This window comes from Amblyomma americanum, chromosome 1, assembly GCF_052857255.1.
Source record: "Amblyomma americanum isolate KBUSLIRL-KWMA chromosome 1, ASM5285725v1, whole genome shotgun sequence".
NCBI lineage: Eukaryota > Metazoa > Arthropoda > Arachnida > Ixodida > Ixodidae > Amblyomma > Amblyomma americanum.
Window position 1 is genome coordinate 376,792,598 of NC_135497.1, and position 22,226 is coordinate 376,814,823.

Genomic DNA, 22,226 nt, shown 5'->3' on the forward strand with positions numbered 1-22,226 from the left:
GCTTTTGCAGTTCCCCTCATTAGCAGACTGAAAAGTGCAATCTTGTAATTCTTTGTCAGCGCTAATGCATGGAGCCCATCTCTCTCTCTCTCTCTCACTACCACGACGTACCTGATGGAAGGATGGAAAAAAAATTGCTGGTGGCTTAGCTCTGGTTAACCGTGGTCAAAAGCGAAAAAGCTGCATCTCCTTGGCGGCCTTTGGGGTCGAGCGACTGCCGGTTTTCAACTTCTATTTTCCTTCACTTACGGCGTGGTTTGGGTGTCCATCGAGATATGTGAGACAGGCGTAATTTCATTTCCTTAAAACCAATTTTCATTTCATTTGCCTTCCCTTACGGGTGCGGTTCGGGTGTCGGTCTCCACGGCAGGCGTCGCATCGATCACACCTAGTGTTCCGCTGAACGCATCAAAGTGCACCGGCATTTTATGAAGAACACACTTTCTGACCTGCGCATGCGATGCCGGCAGACGCTTTCCCGCTTGACCGGAGGTCAAGGTCAGAGGTCAAGGCTCAAGAGTCAAGCTCAAAGGTCAAAGACGGGACAGTTGGGGTAACAGCCGCTGGTGTCGCTGCTGTAGCTGACGTCACGTGTCTAACCTGACTACCACCAGTTATGCTCATGGCTTGACGTCTACCTACATTCAAGGCGAAACTTTCGGCCACCGTGACCTCTAGCTATATTCACGGTCAAACTTGGGGCCCCTTTGACGGCTCGAAAAGGTGGCGTAGTTAAGCTTTTCACTTGAAAACTTTGTTTGCGACCAATTTAAAGTGTTATCGACCCTTACGGGTCACTGGGCGCCGCGGTCGATCGTTGGTCCAGCATGCCGCACTTGACCGCTGCTATCGTGGCTCGGCGTACGACAAATCGTTGCTCGTCCTAACTGGCCGGCAAGTGTCCCACTGTGTCACACTCGGGTGTTCTATTCTAGGCTCTAAGTCTTCCTTATGGCAGGCGCATGTGACATGCAGTAGTGTAGGTTTACCTGGCACCACGGTCATTTGTCTACGTATTCTGTAGGGAAAATATGGTGTAGTGTGTGCAGGTGCTGGCAGGTATCGGTGTGTAGTCTGCGACAGCCTAGCACCTCCTCTTTGGTAAGCCCTTTGTGTGAGACTGGGTAGCGTTTCCGCTGACCCCTGTAATGATCGAGCATGTCTGAGTACGTGGGGCTAACAGGGTCAAAGGTGCCCGTGGTGCAAAGGGTTGAGTCTGCTCGGTTGACGTACCCTTGAGCTGACTCGTCTGCTGCCACGTTGCCCCCCAACCCCTCATGTCTCGGAACCCACACTATATTTAGTGTTTATGCGTCTTGTCGTCGTGTGTAGAATATGATTGGCGATGCTGTCGATTCTGGCTCTTGTGTGGTTTCTGGATTCTTCTTTGGAGTCCGTCAGTATAGGGAGGTTTTGTCCTGTTGCGTTGCCGTGCGATATTGCCAAGGCAATGGCCGCTTCTTCAGATGCCTCTATGTTTGAGTTGTTTATTGTTGCGCTAGTTATTTCATTTATTGTATGGTATATCGTTGCGCTCGACGTACCTGAAAGCGCGACTCATGCGTTCACTGCCCCAGGGAGCCAGTTATGCGCCTTTACATTGCTTTCGAAGAAAATTTGATTGGTTTTGAAAATTGGTTTTGCGGAAAGGGAATAGCGCAGTAAGTGTCTCGCATATATCGGTGGACATCCGAGCCGCGCCGTAAGGAAGGGATAAACGTGGTTTGGCTGAAGGTCGTTCAAGGTCATTCTCTCGCCTACTCCGTGACTGCTTTACTTAGCGTAGTGAAGATTTCGGTTTAAAAAATTCGGTGCAGTTTAGCTAATCCTGAACCTGGCTAGACAGCAAAAGCTGTGGTGTATCGGGCAAGTAGGTGCGGCTTCGTGTTTTTAACGTTGAGTGCGTTCCGCACACTGGATAGTTACCCCCCGCGGTGGCGCAGTGGTTAAGCCACTAGTCTACTGAGCCGGAGTACGCGGGTTCGAACCCGACCGCGGCGGCCGCCGGGTTTCGATGGAGGCGAACCGCAATCGAGGGCACTTGGGTTTGCTTACGTGGAGGAATGCGAAATCATGTGCTTTGAGGAAAGGAAAGACCGCAGTAGCTATCAGATGTCGACATCTCGATGGACACCTCAACACCGCGAAAGCACCACCTCTGGCTCTGGGAAGGTCAAATTTAGCGACATGCGAAGAGCGGCTTTACCTAGCATAGTGAAGCTTTCGGGTAGAAAGGAGACATAACGAGAGGAGACTCGGCTGAAACTGGCCTCAGGAAGCACATCACGACCACGCAAGCCGCTTGGTATTTTCTCCGAAAACCAGAAGAGGAAAGCGTGAAATAAATGTTCTTATTCAAGCGTACAAACTTCTTGGAGCTACAGATGATCGATGTGCTCAAAACATTAGACAATCCACGCACACGAGAGAAACATAAGGAGCGCTGTACGTGGATTGTCTAATGCTTTGCGCACATTGATCATCTGTGGTATTATCATGCACTGCTAGGCCCAACAGAAGTGTTATTAAAGTTCTTGGTGCTAACAACGCCATAGTTTTAACTTATATATGAATATGTAAGGTATTCGGAAACGTTTCCGGCGCTTTTTTTTTTCATCGACGAGCCTTTCGAAGCCATAGAATGCCATAGCTATGGCCAGGCCGGATAGCCAGTCGTCTGCACTGTTGCACCAAAACACTTTTCGCGCGTTGAACAACACGTGAGCCACGTTTTTAAAGCAGTGCTGTTTGAAGAAAAAACACACAAAAAGTTAGCACAGGCTATTGTTGTTTTCAAATCGCAGTCAGCTGTTCACATACGGCGTATGGCGCACAGAGCCGTGTGGGCAGTTTGTTACGCTAGACGAAGCGTTCATTTTTACTACGCTGACCTTTCAGCAGGGCTGGTTTCAGAAAGCCGCGAAAGAGAGACGAGCGCGGAGCAACAAAGATTGCACGGAAGGATCAGCTCCTGAGGTTCGGCGCCATGGCACCCGCAGCACAATGCGCAGCTGCCGGCAGGAGGAATGTTGGGAAAAAGCTCCTCGAGGAGCAGACAGCCCGAGACAGCCGCCGCATCGGCACTCCCATCAATTGTGGATGCAATCACCGTGGAGCATGGTTTACAGGAGTATGTTGGCTTTGGCCCACCGTTTACTGGAATGTGGAAAGAGAGGGTGTAGGCGCAAAGCTGGCAGAGCGCGCTTCTCGCGTAGAAAAAGAATTTCGTTTTTCTGTGCCTTTTTCTTCGGTCACAGCATTAAGGGTAATCGCGTTTTCGAAATTTTGAAAAATAATATGTCTTTTATTAACAACTGGCTAGCGATCTCTATTTCAACTGAATTCCTAGCTATGATAGCTAAAAGTTACATTATCAGGAATTAGTTGTAGCCGCCTACAGCTGACATTATTCACCTGTGTTAAGATGTACTCCAACACAAGTAATAATGTGCTGCTGAAACCATCGCGATGTCTCTAAAGCCTATATTTTAAAATTTTTATTGGTCTTCAGTGAAACAGGCAATTTTTAGTTCGTCTATAAATCGGCATATGTGTGTGACAAAATGGTTGGTGAAGTAAATAAATAAAATAGATCAGGGGACAAGTACCTAATAGGCAATATGAGTTTAAAAAAAAGATGAAACAAGATGGATTGTAAAATAAAAATAGAGAGGCTTTAGCAAAAGAAAAGGAACAGAAGAATGCGTTGTACTTCAGAATACCCTATTGTATCTGGCTCATAGTTTTGCATTCAGTAGCGAAGGTTACGTTACCGAGTGCTGGCTGGCCAGATTGCGGGAGTTCGGCTTGGTCAGTGATCTGGTTCATCCTCTTTACGAGTTTTTCAAGGGCTTGGTACGTACCCTGGTGTTGGAATATTTCAAACACTAGGTGTTTGTATTTTGTGGTCTTTGGACATTTCCATGTCAGGAGTAGTCTTTCCTTTCTTCAATAACTCTATAATTTAGTCACAGATGTTTTGTGCAGGTTTTCCGCATTTGCAAAAGTTGCGGTAAGTTTTGTTGGATCTTAAGAGGTAGTACGGAAATATACGGTATACAGTGATTGTCTCGCTTGTGTATTGTTTTGTAGGGTAGTGCGGCGGTATGAGGGCAATATTTCTTATCCACTGATATGTGGTTGTTCCCTCTCCACGTGTAGGTAAATAGTCGAGCAATTTTTGTGCATCTTCTTATGTAATTGTTATTCAATGAACTGTTTCGTTGCTGGTGTATATGTTGAGTGGCGTGCCTTAATTTGTGGTTTCTTAACCGGCCATCGTGCCACCGTTGCACGTCCTGTTCGTCATCGGCCTGTTGGAAAGCAGTGGACTACACAACCACCAGTTTAAAAATTTAACTACACCTCTTGTCAAAACTTTGTTTTCACCGTAAGTGGTGGGCAAGGGATGGCGCCCCCCCCCCCCCCCCTTTACGCAAGCTTTTGTCAAACTTTAAATCGCCCGTTTAGGACTTCTATCATACATTTATTACTGAGTAATGTAGACATATATACCATGAGAAAAGAAAACTTGCGTCAAGCTCCTCTAAGTGGGGTGATGACGATAGCGGGCGGCCGTGTTTTAGGGTTAGAGTGGGTTTGACATGGATCCTTCCTCCATGGCGTCGGCGAGAGCAGGAAATTGGGAGCGAGAAAGAGCAGTAAAATAATAAAACGAGGATGGGTGTGAGGATATTAGGGGAAGGCGAGCGAGGAAAATGCAAGACTCAGGGTACTTTTCCTCCTTTGGCCGCAGCCACCCCGGACACTAAAGTTAAACGGGTTGAGCGGAGTGTGTATCCATTCTGTTTATTCGTGGCTCATGGTATGACGAGAAAAAAAGAGCGGCGGTCTCGTGGAGGTGCCGGGGATCGAACCCGGGGCCTTTCACATGCAAAGCGAACGCTCTACCACTGAGCTACACCCCCGCTCTTCTTCCATCGGCGATTAAGTGTACAACTTCGCAGGTACCGCAGTAGGCCGTTCGTTTGCAAGCATTTCGTCTACTGTGCAACACCAGATCGGAAGCTGGAAAGTCGGACAGGAGCCCCGGCCCGCCTCTCTATCTCTCTCTATCTCTCTACCTGCCTCGCACGAGCACACATACGAGATTATAATGCCCACGAAACTTAGACAATAAAGTAGCAGCTTTTAGCCCAATGTGGACTGACGCTGTCAAGTTAAAGCCCTTCGAGGGTTAAACACACAAGCACGCACGCAGTTTATGATAGATATGCACGCACTAGAAGAAACAAAACGATTATTAATTAGTTACAGCTGAAGTGTACACGAAAAGTAAAGACTACCGTAGAAAATCAACGGGGAACGCTTTGACGATAGCAAAAACGTGAACAGAAACAAAAGTACGCGTGTGCCGTCAGTATACGCTACTGACAGCCCGACTCGGGCTGACGCTGTCAAAAGAATCATCTCTATTAAAGGGGTTGTGAAAAAAAAATGAAGCCGCCCGGTTGTAATTTTATTTGATTCAATAAATATTAGACATGCCGATTCCGAAATATTTCAGCGCAATATTGAGTCTGAATTTAATAAAGCCCGTTGGAAATCGTTGCCTTTTTGCGGTCGTAAAACGACCATGCAACGCCGTCGGGTGACATAAACACTACCCAACTACGTCATCTTAACACGCTTAGAAACTTAGATATATCTTTCAGTTTCGTAATAGATCCATATGAAAGTTAGAAAGCAAAAAAAAAGTGTGGCATATATTTGCACACGGAATTTTACTCGGCAAAGAACAGCACATTATCCTAGATCGATCATTGACCTGGGACCAGTTTCGGTTTTGGTTTCGCTTCTCCGGCCTCCCTGGGGTCTTTCGTTTACATGAACTCGATAGCGGGGGGCTCATTCAGGGCATAGAGTTGAGCAAGGCCGGCCAAACTTACAACTCTCCGTTTACATGCGCTCGATACGAGTGGGTCGACTCTCCGTCGCGCCCTGCGAGGTGCGACTACACGCGTTGTCAACCGGCGCCCGCTTCGGTCCTCACCTGCAAAAAAAATGTTTTCGAAAACCTAAGCGTGAATGATTATGTGTATTTTCGAAGGGGTCTGCTTGTCAACGCACCCTGTGGGCGGAGTGGAAGGGTCGAGTCCAGTCAAACACGACTCGCGGCGTTTGCACGAACCAAATAACCAGTTTGTGACCAGACAGCTCAATCCGACCCAGACCTTCGGCTGCTCGCTACAGTAGCTCGCTGCTCTTTGTGTCGTGGCAGCTCTAGGCTGTGGTTTTCAGCGTGTTATCAGCGTTTCAGTGCACGCCATGCCAACTGTGTGCCTCGGTTTCCTGGAATGTCATAATTGCAGGACTCACTGGAATGAAGTGTAGTCTGTAATGAAGCTTCTTGTATTTGAAGCTCTTCCGATATATCGTATACTAACGCATGAATGCTTTTGTTCAAAATTCAGGTCTTTATACTCGGCAGGAGTTGTTGCCAATCGATGAAAATTACCATGTCAAAGGTTTTGGAAGTGCACAGACGTGTACACAGTTTGCACCGCCGTCGCAGTGACCGCCATGCTTGGGATCAGAAGCGTGGCGGAAACCTGGGCGCTTTTCTTATCCACTTATCGCCCCCTGCTTTGGCCTACACTGAGGAAGCGAAGATGTGCGCTCAAAGATGGCGCCCATGACGTCACATGCAAGCCATCTATTGCCAACCGGAAATTGTAACGTTAAGTTCTGCGCTCAATGGCGGCGTTGCATGCGAGAGCTTTAATGTCCCATGCTTCTTCAAATACGCCATAAAAAGTGGATTCGGCACTCTCACCCTGATTAGAGGCATCATAGTATATCTGAATAATATTCCGGATTGTCAAGCAGATGGAAACACACTAAACTGATTTGACCCAAGTACTGAGATGTCATCTTTAAAACATAGTCGATGTGCTGAGGACGGATCTTTGGGAAAATAATGTAACGAGAAAGTAAGGAGAAAATGCACGACTCACTGGCCAGTACTCATTACTTGGAAGATGAGCCTTGCATCGGTAAACAGCAAAAATACGTGCATCATTTCCATCATTCAATGCTTCATGGATTCCTAACTGGTGAACAAAGAAAACTAGGCAGCTTTTTCTAGGCACTCATGACTAGCTCTCTAAGCAGTACAAAGGGGCTACCGTGGTTCGAGGTGCTGTCTCGAATGCTACAGCAGTTGGCTTTGTTCCCCCGCAATGGGTGCGTCTAAGGGGCCAGTGTCGTACATGACGCTAAGGTGGTGACGTGCCAGGCACCATGGGTACGGGAAAGTTTCGTGTAAAAGTACATTGGTTCTGAAAAGTCACTGAGTTTGCTTTATGTGGTGAATTAATTGCTGTAATTGTAATATATGTAAACAGTCAAGACTGCTCAAGGCTAATTCGCAGCACTCGAATAAATTTTATCACGTGATCTGCTGACTGAACTTTAATAAATATTAGAGACTTTTAGCAGAGCGGGCCAGCGGCCAGCGGAGTGGAGCGGACGAGAGAGGGCGCCAGTGCGCATGCGCAGAACGCTCAGGCGGCCAGCGGGTTTGGGGCGCTACCCGCTCGCCCGGCCTTCCCAGCGGAAAGTGCCCAGCGAGTGAGCGTCATCGAGGACTAACATGGCGGCCTCCAGTGCGAACGTTGGCGCGTCGGCTTCATCGAGCACGGACGCGGCGCAAGCACGCCTGCAAGCAAAGAAGCAGCGGAAACGTTTTAGCACGCAAGAAGATATTTGCCTTCTGCGGGATGTGGCCGCGAAAAGGCCATTCGGGGACGAGCTCAAGTTGGCGAGATGCGGCGTGAGGCTTCGGCTTGACTTGACCATCACAGTGCCAAAGGAGGCAATGGGGAGGGGAGCGCTGCGCGGTAACTGCCTCCTTGTTCAGGGGCACACCGAAACTGAGCTGCGCAGGGAATGGAAGAAAAGAGAGACAGAGGAGAAGATGGAGAGAGCGGGGAAAGAGAGAGAGGAGCGGAAGGGGGTCTGCTTTGGAGAGAGGGGCAGGGAAGGGGGCAAGGGAGAAGGCAGTCGGGCACACATCGATCTGTACCTGCGATGCGGGAGCCCGTTTGGGCGCGCATCCACCATGCGAGTCTCCCCACGGCCGGTCTCGAGTAGGCGCGCGCGCTCTTTCATACGGCCTTCGCATTCGCCGCGGAAGCAATGCGAGTTTTTCTCCGAGAGTGACACCGCCCGCCGCCGCTAGAGGCGCGACGGCCCTACCGCTGGCTCCACGCCTGCAGCTGCGGCGGCGAATGGCTTTTGCCTGGTTCCGCGCTGTAGCCCGTTGGTTCATAATGAGCGCAGCACCGAAATCAAAGAAAGCAAAATGCTGATGCTTAAACTGCGTATCTTCAACACAATCCACTTGTTCACAGGTTCTTCGTCACAAACTTTGCTCGATGAAAGCATTTAAAATAAGGAATCACTCTCACATTTCTCAGAACTATGTAGAGCATTTGTGGTTTTAAATACAGAAGGAAATACTTTGATCACTTCCTCGCGTATGTCTCATGGTCTGTGATTAAATGACAAGTTAATGCTAAGAGGAAAAGAATGAAATCTTGGAGAACGAAAGTGTCGCACTCGTCCCATAAAAATAGGTACTATATCGAGGAAAATATTCTCTACGACGCGTGAGCCGTAAATCCGAGAGCGCCGTAGCTGGTGGCCTGAGACGATACTTGTAAAGTTGAAAGTCAGACTCATGTACACCAACGTTGAACTGCCAAATAAACTGATTCCTGGGAGATGTATATAGTACTCGATTTCGCCGATATCGCTTTTCGCACGTCGTGAATGTACTTATTTTCACCCTCATATAGATCACAACTTCCTTGAATTAGAGGCCTGTATCGATAGCTCAAAAGAATGCTAATTACTAATGTGCGCGCAACTGTCAAGAAGAACTGTAATGCATTGTTCCGTGCTCGAAGACAATCGCACGCGGCATTTCTGCTTTTATATTAAAACGAGAGGCCACCAGATTTCTCTGGAATGACTGTAGCCGCGAACAAGTCTCTCTTCATGTTCAAAATTGTTGTAAGCGTATTAGGCGTCTAATGTTTCAAGTGCCTTGTCACCTTTAAATTTTGTTTTGTAGCTGCGCCGCCTGTTTGAGGACACGAGTTCGCCCAATAAACAATTTTCGACTTGGACGCAAGCTTCCTTGTCGTCATTCTGGCCTGACTAACGCTAACAGAACGTAACAGAAGCAACCAGTACAAGCTGCGTATGCTGCCACAGATATTGACGCGTACTGAGTATTGCAATTTCAGAGAGTATGTATGTCCAGTGATTGACTTCAGCTACCATAAAGAGCGCCATTTTTTGTTGTCCACGTATATTCAACCTGCGGCGTGTCCTGAAGCTGCCTAAAAAAAAATTGGTTTAAATATCTTTGCGAAAGATCTCAGATTATGCAGTTGAATGCCCAGTGCCGTTTATTCTCTTAAATTCGGTGACTTTTATTAAGATGTAAGCATCGCAAATGTTAATTTTTATTTCCTTGCATTGTAATCTAAGCCAGCTGGTATAACGCGCATTGCTGTGAGTTTTAGTGGAGCTCCGTTAGGTTGCTTAAAACTTCTTTTTAGGGTGCTACTTTGTTTCCTGAGTGACGTGATGAAAGTTCGTGCCCTCAGGAGTTTTATCGAAAGCGATGACAAGGCTACAGAAATGCAGGAGAATATGCAAAGCTTTTATAGTCATCGCCTCTCAGATAAGTCTATTCGCTCGTAAAGGCCGATTTTATTGACAGAACGCAGTTCCGAACTAATTTTGCTTTGCTGGCAGTTAGTTCATGTTTGCAGTTACTGTCAACTACTGACTGAATTTTTTCGCCAAACTTCAAAATTCTGTTCCAAGAGAAGATCTTGGACGTGCAACGTGCATCTTGCGTGCAACGTGCTCTGCTCCTGCGGCCCAGGGTTGGGTTCCGTCTATACCCGTTCGTTTCGTGAATGACATGATGTTTTCCTGGGGAGCACCATGAATTCTTGCTAACGCCGCTGTTGTGCAAAATTAAAGCAGCTCCGCTTGAAGTTTCAGGAGCTATATTTACGCTGTAGAATCATTTACTCTTTGAAACTTGCCATTCAAGTATTACATGCCGCATATCATTCTACACACTCATAAAGAACCTGCAGGAAGACGAACTATGTAAGCCGATAGCCTTGCTTTTTAGCCAAATATAAGGGTAGAGCGCGTTAAAGTCCGTGCTCGAAGCAGTACGTTCAACCATACACAGTCGGGCTAAAGGAGAGAGCGCGCAGTCGTTAATCCGTTGTTTCAGATTTCTCCCATGGCAAAGGGGCTGACTACGCGGTCTTTGCGTAAAGAGGTAAAATATAAAGGCTTGACAGTTACCACTGACACAGGCCGAACTGGGAGCGAGCGCGCGTTATTCTCCTTCCGCGTGAACGGCCGTCTCAGCGGCAGAGCGGTGGGGCAGTGGCGGCCCCACCAAGGTGCGGCGGGAGGCGGAAACAGACCCCATTGCGAAGGATGTAAGAAGAGAAGCGCGCGCTCCCCTCGAGACCGGCTGCGGTCTCCCTCGGCCGGGTTATCCGCCTTTTTCACGACGCGACTGCGCATGCGCCCATCCCCTGGCGGCGGTGTCGCGAAACATATTGGAAGGGTCGCGCGGCACTCGAGAACGGCCGTGGAAGTGTAAACAAACCGGCTTCCTACGCGGGGTGCATTGCTGCAGCCGTCGGGCGTTCAGTGCGACGCATTTGGCAATGCCTACGACATGTGTTGCATACGGCTGCATTGCCCAATATGTAAAGGGAAGCAAACTCGGATTTTTTTCGCTTTCTGAACGCTTCCCGGAACCGCCTTCAACGCGAAGCGTGGATAAAAGCCGTTCGCCGGCTCGACGATCGTGGCCTCCATTGGGCACCGTCAAGCACGTCAAGACTGTGCGGGAATCACTTTGTGACAGGTGCGGACGAGGTACTGTGGTTAAATGCGTGTGCAGACCATCACGAAATGTTTTATTGATGGGCAGGAAGGCCTCGAATGTCACCGCGGCACCCAGACTTCATTCCGATGCTTTTTGCTTTCTCAAGCAAGAAGGCCAAATGGGCAAGTGCTGTGAGCTGATTTCAACGCGCGGTGGAGCGGACAACGAAAAAGAACTTACGAGAGCATTCACGCATGGTGCTACAATTTTGTCGTAATCTCCTAAGGAAATTTCCTTGTTTATGCCACTACATCTTGGCCAATACCCCTATGTGGGTATGTGCCATGTATTAAGAGGCAGAAGAAGCAGAAGGTGCGTTATGCGTGTGTTCGCATCATATCCATGATGAAAAGTTCTGCGTGGTTTCGTCGGAATGGCTCATTGTGCGCTTCTCGCGCACGTCTTTATGGACGCGCATGCTTGTTTAACCTGTGCAGCGGTGTGCTGCGGGAAAATAAAGTAAAATGCTAGCAGAGCTGCCATGTTGCTAGTGCGCTTGTGCTTTTATCGCTCGTGTAGTTATTCGGAAGCGCTTGAGCACAATGATTGCTTGTGAAAACTTGGTTTGGTTTAGTGGGGTTTTAACTTGCCAAAGCGATTCAGGCTATGAGGGACGCCGTAGGGGAGGGCTCCGGAAATTTCGACCACCTGGGGTTCTTTAACGTGCACTGACATCGCACAGTAAACGGGCCCCTAGAATTTTGCCTCCATCGAAATTCTGCCGCCGCGGCCGGGATCGAACCCGCGTCTTTCGAGCCAGCAGCCAAGCGCCATAACCACTCAGCCACCGCGGCGGGATTGTGAAAACTGTTGTCCCCAGTCGTTTTCTGTGCTATGGCGTGCACGATGTAGTATTCACCTTTCATGGATGGTAGTCATATACAGCGGAAAACGCCATTCTCACTGGTCGGGGGTATTTCATTGAACGTTATGTTCCGAATGTAGCCTTCATCTTTGAAGCGGCGGCCCTTGTTCAGCTGGCGATCGCATCGCATGCCGCATGATCGGAGATACTGAAGAATTTGCTCTTCGGTGGGCCCAGCAGCCTGCCTCAGACTTCGCACACAGCCACCAGGTGCTGCCCAGGACACGCAATCGTTGACAGATTCCTACAAAACTTGCCCCGCAGCGGCACTCACTCCAGCCGGGTTGGGCGCACAGTACCCTTCCAATGAGCTTCCAGCGCTGTACGCGAAGTGGCAGCACAGGAACATGAAAAAAGCCCGTCCAGAATCACGTGACGCCCGCTCGGCTCCATTGGCCCTTTGTCGCTGCCCTATCCTGGCGTCGGCGGGCGTCGACGATTTTATCTGTTCCGCCAGATCCCGACGATTTGGCAAAAACATCCTCTTCAGAGGCAAAAAAGCGCTCCGCTGCCGTCGACGCGGACGAATCGCCCGGAGAAACGCTCCATGCCGGCCACGCTTAACAGTGCTTGCGCTTAACCGCTAACCAACGTATTCAGGGGCGGCACCTATGGGAGCCACTGAACCCCCCCCACACACACACACTCACTGAATGAAAAAAAAAGAAAACCTGTGGCGAGGCTCGGAATCGAACCAGTGCCTTTGGCGTTATGGGTGGAGACTACCACTCCGCCACTACGGCCTATTTGTCTTTATTGTATAGAAATAGTGCTGAAAAGAAAAGTCTAAGCACGCTCATGCCACAAAACACTAGGCCACATTACCCCTGCATGATCCCTCCATCCAAAACATCAAAAGACCGGGATGCACACACATCCATCCAGATAGGGGAGCCAGCTAGGCGGCTCTTGCAGGGCAGCATATACTCCGCCACTACGGCTCAAGCTTTGAGCATGAATAAAAGCGCATCTGGTGAATGCACTCTTCCGATGCAGAAGTCTCCGCGATTTCGCTACGGATATCCTGGCCTAAGAGCTAGGTCATCAGATATTTTTTCTTAACTCCCTTGTATCTTGTCTCCCGTCCCTAATAAACGATTTACGTTAAGTAGTTCGAAGTTGACTGGAACAGCCGGGAACGTTTCGCCGGGCGAGCGTACGAAGACACAAGTGCTCTTTATACTACGAACTGCCTTGTACGATCACCGACCATCGTGCCTTCATAGTTTTTCATCGACCGTGGCGATCATGTGACCAGCCTGAACAGTCTCCGTCAAAGGTTAACTAGCACTTGAAGCGGCACTTGGAGTTGCTCTACTGTTCGGCGCTTGTAAATCGAGGCGCATCAAAAACAAAACAACGGGGCACGCAAAGCTCATAGACGCGAAGCGCCATAAAAAACCGAAACTCTCCTGGCCGCCTGTGGCGCCACCAAGCATCTGTTTTTTTTGCTTCCAACATTCAGATTGTCTTTGGTCCGTCTTCCTTGTGTGATAAAAGTGAGCTATCGGTTTCAAAAAAAACTTAATTCAATATTGAACCGCGCAACCTTCTTTTGTCAGCCTCAGAGATTCGTGACTCCATGGAGTAAGGAAAATTCCTCCAAGGTGGCGTCTCTTGTCCTATGACGTCATCACGCTTGTACTTGCGAGATTGGCCTAGTGGTGGCGATACCTGTATTTTGGTTGTTGCTGTTTTCTACCTTACAAGAGCTTTTTTTTCAGTCAGAGTGGGGTTTTTGTGATCAGGAGCTGGTATTCTAACGATACAAGCCAACTTAAATTTCTCCTCAGTGTCCCTTTAAGGACGCGTGGGTTGAGCTGCACGGGGACTTCTTCGTGGCCACACGTGCTAGAGGTCGCAGCGCACCCGAATTGATCGGGTGTATTTACGTAGTGCCCTCGTCCTGCAGTTAAGGTCTTGCGAGGTTGTCTTCTTTCCGGCCGGTGCCGGGACGCTCAGTGATCACATTCTTGTCGTGGTTTGCCTGAGGAGCGCTCCGGGTCGTGTTGGTGGCGCTGCTATTTGGCGAATGGACGTCTCCCTCGTAGAGGACGAATTGAGCGTTCGCGGCATCCGCGAATATTTGTCGGAGTCCATTGCTCGGATCGTCGAGTTCACTCCCTCGACGTGGTTTGACCTCAAGACTCGTGTGCGCGATTGCTTAGTCGAAACATGTCGAGCAAAGCGCGCACGGAGGACCGCGGCTCTCAGTGACTTGCTGTGTCGAATGCGTATAATGAAGCGAGCAGGTGAAGTGCCCTTCACGATGCACGAGTACTTGGACACGCTTCGCGTGCGGTACCACTGCGTACTGAAGAAGGGAATTCAGGCCTCCTGTACGGCAGCGAGCCTACACATGCCGGCGCAGGCTGCCGCAGATCTTAGGCATGCCAACAGCCTTCGCCTTAAGAGTGAGCGACCGGCCCGTATCGATAGCCTCACCATGCCAGACGGTGCGGTCTGTGATCAGGCCAACGATATTGAGCGCGTTTTCCGCGAGCACTTTGCGGAATGTTTTGTTTCGCAGGGTCAGTGTGAGTGGGATGGGTTTGAAGCAGCGGTAGACGCCTTTTGCGCCACCCTCCCCAACCTACCCGATGACGCGGAACCGGCACTTTGTGCTCCCGCGTCAAAGGAGGAAGTCTTCGCAGTCCTGAGTTTAGTATGGGCAGTGCATCCGCACCGGGACCAGACGGCCTGGTCGCCGGTTTCTACTACGTCTTTTTCGATGTGCTGGTCGACTTTCTTACGCGCCGAGTGAACGCTTTCTTTCAGGAAGGAGTTAAGCCGCCGTCCTTTGCCAAGGGCCGAATTGTGTTAGTCCCGAAGCAGGAAAAGACGTCGTCATGCCCTGCGGCGTGGCGGCCGATAACCCTGCTGAACACGGACTATAAACTAGTGGCGTCGCTCATGGCTAGTCGCTTGCGGCCCTTTTTGCCGAGCCTCGTTAGCCTCTACCAGTCCTGCGCTGTGCCAGGCCGCTCGGTCTTCGCGTCACTCACGCTCACGCACGATATGTTCGCGTACGCACACGCGAAGGGGACTAACGGGGTTTTCGTCTCGGCAGACCAAGCGAAGGCGTTTGACAGGGTGGAATATCCTTACCTGTTTTACGTCCTGAGGTGCTTTGAGCGCTATTGTACTCCGACCTCACGGCCGACCTATCCTTAAATGGTGGTGTGACCACCTCCTTTCCGGTAACGCGTGGCGTGCACCATGGATTCCCTCTTTCTACGGCGTTTTTTGTCTTGTTTTTCGACCCCCTGCTGCGCAGCGTTGCCTCCAACGAACGCATTCGCGGCTTTCCACTGACAGGACACCAAACGATCGTCGTATCGGCCTATGCCGACGACAGTTCAATCTTCGTCCGGGACACCCGGAGATTTGAGGGTTTTCCTGGCCACGTTTCAGGTTTACGCGGCGCTGTCTGGCGCCGAGCTCAATGCCAGGAAGAGCCGGGCGCTACGTTTTGGGACCTTCTGCGATCCCCTTCCGGTGCCTATTCCTTTCATGGACGGGGTCCGGGTGCTGGGGGTCCTTTTCGAACAGGCCGGAGTTTTGTCACAGACGTGGGGAGTGGTTGTTGAGCGCACGAAAACTGCGCTAGCAACGGCAGCTCAGTTTGACCTCTCTACGGAGGCAAAGATAGCCGTGGTGAAGAGCCGCGCGCGCCTTTGCCCACTATGTTGCACGCGTGGCAGTGATGCCGCGCCGTACTGCGAGTCGGCTAGCGTTCCTCGTGGGCGTTTTTCTATGGGATGGTGGTACGGCGCGGGTAGCTCGGCGCCTTTGCCAGCGGCCCCCTTCGCGGGGAGGACTCGGGCTGCCCTGTGTATAGCTACAGTAGCGCGGGCTGTCGAAGCCAAATTTGCAACCGCGCTGGTAGGAAATTTGTCGTATCTGGGGCGTTCGTTCATGCTTTATTGGATGAGCACGGCACGTCGTGCTTTCACCCCGGATCGACATACAGGCACGCAAGAAGAGAGGCCTTTGGTTTTCAGCAGAGCAGCAGCGGGGTTTAAGCTGTCTGTAGCCTGTGATCTACCGGAGGTTTATCTGAGCGAGGTGCCTGCATCGAGATGGTCGCTTGCGCTCGCCTTGGTCTCGATGACCAGCGGCGCACCGCGGTACGGAAGTGGCGTACGTCGTGTACAAGACGCCTCCCTCCTGAGGTCCGCGCTTTGAGTGGAGGTGGAGTTGGGGCGTCGTCCCCACGGGAGAACTACTCGCATCGTGGGGCGTTGTGCCCAATGTCCAGTGCGCGCAACGTGGAACACAAGAAACGGCGAGCCATATTTTCTTCATGTGCCCCATCGCGCGGGCAATGTGGTGATTGGTTTACCGCATGTTTTCTGTTCGTGCAGGCCAGGTGTCCGCCAACCACGCAGCCAGTTTGGCAAACTTGTTTTTGTCTGCGCCGTGTTTGCATTGCGGCGTCGGCGCCGTCTGACCGTAGCCTCGCGGCAGCCGGCGAGGGCAATGTACCCAGCGTTGCGGACTCTACGTCTCCTCATCAGGCAATACCTGTCTGACCGGCTTGCAGCGGATGGGGAGGCGCTGTTCCTGCGGCGCTGGCACACCCGTATCTTTGTCGTTCGGGAGGGCCGACTAGCTATGCCGATGCTAGGGTAGTAGCTAGACCGCCCCCTCCTCTTTTCTGAATGTTGTTTAATTAGATCGTGGTTTGTTTATAGCTGTCCTTTAGGGTTGGCGCTGGTAGTGTTCCACCCCTCCTCCCCTCCCCCGGGGGGAGGTTTGATTCTTTTGTACAGTGCCGCTCCATATTAACAGAACTTATTAATGTGAAATAGTATTGTTTACCTTTTTTGACCACCCGATGTTTAGTTGATTAGCCTGTTACACTCGTTGTGGTCATGTACAGACGGGGTTGGATTGTGTAGATTTCGTTTTAGAGTGTCAAAAACTTCCCTTTACACATCTACGCTATTGACGTCATGTCTACTTGTGAAGGTCAATGTATCCGGTAGCCTTGGCTTGCGTACTTCTGTAAATAAATTTTTTTTCCAATCACGATATCTATGCTGAACGCTGCGCCCTGTGTGCGGCGACACCAAAGAAAGAAAGAAAAGAATAATAAGTGCGGTTTAATGAATTCGACGTTCGGTGAGTTCCGCGCTCTTGCGTCCAGCTTGGCAGGTGGCACTTATACTTGGCAACCATTCAACGCTGCGCCCTGTTGCTGCGGTCTTCAAACGTAAGTGTTATGGTAACTGAAACATATATGCAATAGTTCATTGAACAACATATATGCATTGGTCTAAAGAGAAGAAATAAAAGAAAATGGATCCTTAAGCTTCGTTTTTAAGAGTGGGATGCGACAGCGTTGCCAAAGGGTCCACGGAGTGCCATCGCCCGTTCGGTGCGATGCCTTGCCCGTTGCGCAATTTAAGGAAAGGAAAATTACGCCCGTGTCGTATCTCGGTGGACACCCGAACCGCGCCGTAAGGGAAGGAATATTTCCGACGCTCGGTGCCAACTACTTCTATTACGACGCCGACGGCTTTCGACCGAACGAGCTGTATACGTTGTCGCGTAAAAAGGAGAAAGAAACACAAAATTGCAGAAAAAGAAGAAAAATGCAGAGCGAAAGAGGACACGACAAGGAAGGGCTTTTGCAGTTCCCCTCATTAGCAGACTGAAAAGTGCTATCTTGTAATTCTTTGTCAGCGCTAATGCATGGAGCGCATCTCTCTCTCTCTCTCACTACCACGAGGTACCTGATGGAAGGATGGAAAAAAAATTGCTGGTGGCTTAGCTCTGGTTAACCGTGGTCAAAAGCGAAAAAGCTGCATCTCCTTGGCTGCGTTTGGGGTCGAGCGACTGCCGGTTTTCAACTTCAATTTTCCTTCACTTACGGCGTGGTTTGAGTGTCCATCGAGATATCTGAGACAGGCGTAATTTCATTTCCTTAAAACCAATTTTCATTTCATTTGCCTTCCCTTACGGGTGCGGTTCGGGTGTCGGTCTCCACGGCAGGCGTCGCATCGATCACACCTAGTGTTCCGCTGAACGCATCAAAGTGCACCGGCATTTAATGAAGAACACACTTTCTGACCTGCGCATGCAATGCCGGCAGACGCTTTCCCGCTTGACCGGAGGTCAAGGTCAGAGGTCAAGGCTCAAGGGTCAAGGTCAAAGGTCAAAGACGGGACAGTTGGGGTAACAGCCGCTGGTGTCGCTGCTGTAGCTGACGTCACGTGTCTAACCTGACTACCGCCATTTATGCTCATGGCTTGACGTCTACCTACATTCAAGGCGAAACTTTCGGCCACTGTGACCTCTAGCTATACTCACGGTGAAACTTGCGGCCCCTTTGACGGCTCGAAAAGGTGGCGTAGTTAAGCTTTTCACTTGAAAACTTTGTTTGCGACCAATTTAAAGTGTTATCGACCCTTACGGGTCACTGGGCGCCGCGGCCGATCGTTGGTCCAGCATGCCGCACTTGACCGCCGCTATCGTGGCTCGGCGTACGACAAATCGTTGCTCGTCCTAACTGGCCGGCAAGTGTCCCACTGCGTCACACTCGGGTGTTCTATTCTAGGCTCTAAGTCTTCCTTATGGCAGGCGCATGTGACATGCAGTAGTGTAGGTTTACCTGGCACCGCGGTCATTCGTCTACGTATTCTGTAGGGAAAATATGGTGTAGTTTGTGCAGGTGCTGGTAGGTATCGGTGTGTAGTCTGCGACAGCTTAGCACCTCCTCTTTGGTAAGCCCTTTGTGTGAGACTGGGTAGCGTTTCCGCTGACCCCTGTAATGATCGAGCATGTCTGAGTACGTGTTGCTAACAGGGTCAAAGGTGGCCGTGGTGCAAAGGGTTGAGTCTGCTCGGTTGACGTACCCTCGAGCTGACTCGTCTGCTGCCACGTTGCCCCCCCAACCCCTCATGTATCGGAACCCACACTATATTTAGTGTTTATGCGTCTTGTCTTCGTGTGTAGAATATGATTGGCGATGCTGTCGATTCTGGCTCTTGTGTGGTTTCTGGATTCTTCTTTGGAGTCCGTCAGTATAGTTAGGTTTTGTCCTGTTGCGTTACCGTGCGATATTGCCAAGGCAATGGCCGCTTCTTCAGATGCCTCTATGTTTGAGTTGTTTATTGTTGAGCTAGTTATTTCATTTATTGTATGGTATATCATTGCGCTCGACGTACTTGAAAGCGCGACTCATGCGTTCACTGCCCCAGGGAGCCAGTTATGCGCCTTTACATTGCTTTCGAAGAAAATTTGATTGGTTTTGAAAATTGGTTTTGCGGAAAGGGAATAGAGCAGTAAGTGTCTCGCATATATCGGTGGACATCCGAGCCGCGCCGTAAGGAAGGGACAAACGTGGTTTGGCTGAAGGTCGTTCAAGGTCATTCTCTCGCCTACTCCCTGACTGCTTTACTTAGCGTAGTGAAGATTTCGGTTTAAAAAATTCGGTGCCGTTTAGCTAATCCTGAACCTGGCTAGACAGCAAAAGCTGTGGTGTATCGCGCAAGTAGGTGCGGCTTCGTGTTTTTAACGTTGAGTGCGTTCCGCACACTGGATAGTTACCCCCCGCGGTGGCGCAGTGGTTAAGCCACTAGTCTACTGAGCCGGAGTACGCGGGTTCGAACCCGACCGCGGCGGCCGCCGCGTTTCGATGGAGGCGAACCGCAATCGAGGGGACACCTCAACACCGCGAAAGCACCACCTCTGGCTCTGGGAAGGTCAAATTTAGCGACATGCGAAGAGCGGCTTTACCTAGCATAGTGAAGCTTTCGGGTAGAAAGGAAACATAACGAGAGGAGACTCGGCTGAAACTGGCCTCAGGAAGCACATCACGACCACGCAAGCCGCTTGGTATTTTCTCCGAAAGCCAGAAGAGGAAAGCGTGAAATAAATGTTCTTATTCAAGCGTACAAACTTCTTGGAGCTACAGATGATCGATGTGCTCAAAACATTAGACAATCCACGCACACGAGAGAAACATAAGGAGCGCTGTACGTGGATTGTCTAATGCTTTGCGCACATTGATCATCTGTGGTATTATCATGCACTGCTAGGCCCAACAGAAGTGTTATTAAAGTTCTTGGTGCTAACAACGCCATAGTTTTAACTTATATATGAATATGTAAGGTATTCGGAAACGTTTCCGGCGCTTTTTTTTTTCATCGACGAGCCTTTCGAAGCCATAGAACGCCATAGCTATGGCCAGGCCGGATAGCCAGTCGTCTGCACTGTTGCACCAAAACACTTTTCGCGCGTTGAACAACACGTGAGCCACGTTTTTAAAGCAGTGCTGTTTGAAGAAAAAACACACAAAAAGTTAGCACAGGCTATTGTTGTTTTCAAATCGCAGTCAGCTGTTCACATACGGCGTATGGCGCACAGTGCCGTGTGGGCAGTTTGTTACGCTAGACGAAGCGTTCATTTTTACTACGCTGACCTTTCAGCAGGGCTGGTTTCAGAAAGCCGCGAAAGAGAGACGAGCGCGGAGCAACAAAGATTGCACGGAAGGATCAGCTCCTGAGGTTCGGCGCCATGGCACCCGCAGCACAATGCGCAGCTGCCGGCAGGAGGAATGTTGGGAAAAAGCTCCTCGAGGAGCAGACAGCCCGAGACAGCCGCCGCATCGGCACTCCCATCAATTGTGGATGCAATCACCGTGGAGCATGGTTTACAGGAGTATGTTGGCTTTGGCCCACCGTTTACTGGAATGTGGAAAGAGAGGGTGTAGGCGCAAAGCTGGCAGAGCGCGCTTCTCGCGTAGAAAAAGAATTTCGTTTTTCTGTGCCTTTTTCTTCGGTCACAGCATTAAGGGTAATCGCGTTTTCGAAATTTTGAAAAATAATATGTCTTTTATTAACAACTGGCTAGCGATCTCTATTTCAACTGAATTCCTAGCTATGATAGCTAAAAGTTACATTACCAGGAATTAGTTGTAGCCGCCTACAGCTGACATTATTCACCTGTGTTAAGATGTACTCTAACACAAGTAATATTGTGCTGCTGAAACCATCGCGATGTCTCTAAAGCCTATATTTTAAAATTTTTATTAGTCTTCAGTGAAACAGGCAATTTTTAGTTTGTCTATAAATCGGCATATGTGTGTGACAAAATGGTTGGTGGAGTAAATAAATAAAATAGATCAGGGGACAAGTACCTAATAGGCAATATGAGTTTAAAAAAAAGATGAAACAAGATGGATTGTAAAATAAAAATAGAGAGGCTTTAACAAAAGAAAAGGAACAGAAGAATGCGTTGTACTTCAGAATACCCTATTGTATCTGGCTCATAGTTTTGCATTCAGTAGCGAAGGTTACGTTACCGAGTGCTGGCTGGCCAGATTGGGGGAGTTCGGCTTGGTCAGTGATCTGGTTCATCTTCTTTACGAGTTTTTCAAGGGCTTGGTACGTACCCTGGTGTTGGAATATTTCAAACACTAGGTGTTTGTATTTTGTGGTCTTTGGACATTTCCATGTCAGGAGTAGTCTTTCCTTTCTTCAATAACTCTATAATTTAGTCACAGATGTTTTGTGCAGGTTTTCCGCATTTGCAAAAGTTGCGGTAAGTTTTGTTGGATCTTAAGAGGTAGTACGGAAATATACGGTATACAGTGATTGTCTCGCTTGTGTATTGTTTTGTAGGGTAGTGCGGCGGTATGAGGGCAATATTTCTTATCCACTGATATGTGGTTGTTCCCTCTCCATGTGTAGGTAAATAGTCGACCAATTTTTGTGCATCTTCTTATGTAATTGTTATTCAATGAACTGTTTCGTTGCTGGTGTATATGTTGAGTGGCGTGCCTTAATTTGTGGTTTCTTAACCGGCCATCGTGCCACCGTTGCACGTCCTGTTCGTCATCGGCCTGTTGGAAAGCAGTGGACTACACAACCACCAGTTTAAAAATTTAACTATACCTCTTGTCAAAACTTTGTTTTCACCGTAAGTGGTGAGCAAGGGATGGCGCCCGTTCCCCCCCCCCCTTTACGCAAGCTTTTGTCAAACTTTAAATCGCCCGTTTAGGACTTCTATCATACATTTATTACTGAGTAATGTAGACATATATACCATGAGAAAAGAAAACTTGCGTCAAGCTCCTCTAAGTGGGGTGATGACGATAGCGGGCGGCCGTGTTTTAGGGTTAGAGTGGGTTTAACATGGATCCTTCCTCCATGGCGTCGGCGAGAGCAGGAAATTGGGAGCGAGAAAGAACAGTAAAATAATAAAACGAGGATGGGTGTGAGGATATTAGAGGAAGGCGAGCGAGGAAAATGCAAGACTCAGGGTACTTTTCCTCCTTTGGCCGCAGCCACCCCGGACACTAAACTTAAACGGGTTGAGCGGAGTGTGTATCCATTCTGTTTATTCGTGGCTCATGGTATGACGAGAAAAAAAAAAGCGGCGGTCTCG

The 22,226-nt window shown here is 49.5% G+C and overlaps 1 non-coding gene across 1 annotated transcript; it reads right to left on the reverse strand.

Moving 5' to 3' along the window:
* Positions 1-4,856: 4,856 nt before the first annotated feature.
* On the reverse strand, positions 4,857-4,928 carry TRNAA-UGC (transfer RNA alanine (anticodon UGC)). Its single transcript has one exon. It is a non-coding gene; the product is annotated as a tRNA-Ala (tRNA).
* Between the last annotated feature and the right edge of the window lie 17,298 nt (positions 4,929-22,226).